This window comes from Helianthus annuus, chromosome 11, assembly GCF_002127325.2.
Source record: "Helianthus annuus cultivar XRQ/B chromosome 11, HanXRQr2.0-SUNRISE, whole genome shotgun sequence".
Taxonomy (NCBI): Eukaryota; Viridiplantae; Streptophyta; class Magnoliopsida; order Asterales; family Asteraceae; genus Helianthus; species Helianthus annuus.
Window position 1 is genome coordinate 69,075,309 of NC_035443.2, and position 2,585 is coordinate 69,077,893.

Here is a 2,585-nt window from a genome sequence, read left to right on the forward strand (position 1 = left end):
CACTAAATGAAGTGTCACATTTATAGAGAAAGTCATTGCTCAAAGAGGATGTAAAACCCGATAGGATCTCTCAATGATATCAAGAATAACTTGTGTAAGTGCGGAATCCAAACACAAGTGGATTCAAGAAAACTGTTAAACAAATAAATCAACACAAGTGCGGAATCCAAACACAAGTGGATTCAAGAAAACTATTAAACAAATAAATCAACACAATGATACGAACAAATATGCTTGCATTCACCTTAACCGATGACTGATACAAGAATACCAAAAGCAAGATCTCGAGTGGTCTCCCAGCTTCTACGCAAATCAACAACCCTTAAACAATGACAAAGGGAGACTTATATACCACTACCATGGACCGTAAACAAGACCAAAGCCCACTCGAGATCTCTCAACCCAATACAAGTTCGACCTAAATAAACTAAGTTAAAACTAAACAAAATCAACCTTGTACTTTCATACTTCTCTATGTATAAACCTTAAGGTTCCAACAATCTCCCCCTAGGTTTATGCATAGAGTGACTTGAGACATCAATCTTCACGAGCACCACCCAAACGATCCTTAAGCCCACCAAAACCTTTCTTACGGATATGAATAACTGAAGCAACAGCTGCAGTCCATCCTTTAGCAATTTCTTCGTACTTTTCAGTAGCTCTAATTTGATTCTGAGCTAATACCTGCAGATCTTCATAAGCAACATTCAACAAATCAACTTGATCCACCAAGCGGAAATTCACATCGTCATCACACACAATCACCGCCTGCCCTAGTCGTTCATCATATGCCCAGAAATGCAACGTCTTCAAGGCACCCTTTGGAATCTTTCTCACTAAAGGAATCACCTTCTCTTTGTCAGTAGCAGGCCAGTGAACCGCTTTCTTTCGCTTGTTAGTATATGGATCTCGAACACCTTTAAGTGGTTTTACAAGAGATTCAGCAGTATGCATAGAAGGAAACCCACGAATAACCTCCCTCTTCAACCTCTCGCAAAATAAATGACCACGACCACCCGGCTTGTCGTCCACATACGGTGCGTTAGCTAAGTTTGTCAGATCAACCTTGGTAAACGTCTGAAATTGAGCTGGAGCCTTGTACCATTCAACTGGACCAACTTTTCTCTTAATCCACCATCTTTTGCGAACATGATCAAATCCCCAGCTAACCACGCCAGATCTGTTTCCAACTTTGTCATTGAGAGTTTCACCGACATCCATCAAATGATGTGTTGCCTGAGCATCATCATCATCTGGATTAAGATTCTTGTTCTTCAGTATCACAAACTCCCTTTTCTTCTTAATTCTCTCAGCCTTTTCCTTCTCTGCAACAGGATCAACAACCTTTTCAAAATACTTCTCCATTGCGGCACTTCGCTCAGCATCATCTTTATCAAAGGCTTCTTTTCTTTTCTGTATATCTGTTGGATCAGAAAACTCATTCCCAAACTTCCTTTCCAACTTTCCACGCAAGTCATAAACCATGTTGAACAACAAACTGACATCTCCTTGAAGCTGTTCAATTTGTCTATTCTTTTGAACTAAAGTATCTTCAAGTTGGAGTATCTTCGCATCTTTATAAATTGAATCTTGCTCAACTACCATCAATCGCTTCTTCATCTCTCTCATACTAATGAATTCATCATCATCACTTGAATCATCAAGAGGCATTCTAAACGGTTCTTCAGGTCTCTTACCACTTGAACTGCTAGGCATATCAAGATCAACTCTAGAAGGACCAGCAGAATCGGAAACATTAGGTGGCATAGTATCAACATCAACATTTGAAACCTGGACATCTGCAGTAGCAGTTTCCACAACATCCCTTTCAGAATCAGTGTTGGACTTAAAGAAATCTTCAATTGTGGTGGTGGTATTAGTGAGATTTTTCTCAATATCGAAGTCATACAAACCATCTTCATCTTCTATAGCACTCTCAGGTTGATCTTTGCTTTGCTCAACATACATACCGAGTCGAGGATCCCTTCTCTTTCGCTTCAACGGTAAAGAATCAGGATCTCTTGGGTTTTCAACAGGCTCTTCATTTGATACTGTAAGATCGGAAGGAGGATTTCCTATCTTATCAGTCACTGATTTTAATAACAAGGCCAGATTTTCAGCAGTAATGACCGGAGGAACAGTAGAAACAGCAGTTTCAGCTTCATTCTCAGGAGGAAGTTCTTCATCATCTTCCGAATCACACATAATTTCTATGCCTTCATCGTCAGAGTTAATTATCAAGATCTCTGTCTCAGGCTCGTCAGCAACTGCACCCTGAACATCATGCTCTTCAGCTACCATCGCATTAACAGGCACAGGTTGTATTATTACAGGATCAGCAACTACATCCTCTGTCTCAGCAAATTGACCAAATTTCTCCAGAGGAATCAAACCCTCAAACTTCTTTTCAGTACCCCTTTTCGGAGTTAGAGCACCAAAGCAAGCAGGACCCATAGGTTTCAACTCTAGAGTATCACCAGATCGCACTAAGTCTGGATAACGGGTATTGAAAATCATCTGCAAAAACCTTGGATACATCAGAAATTTGTCTTTTCGGACTCCCGTCACGTTCCTTTTCATTCCTT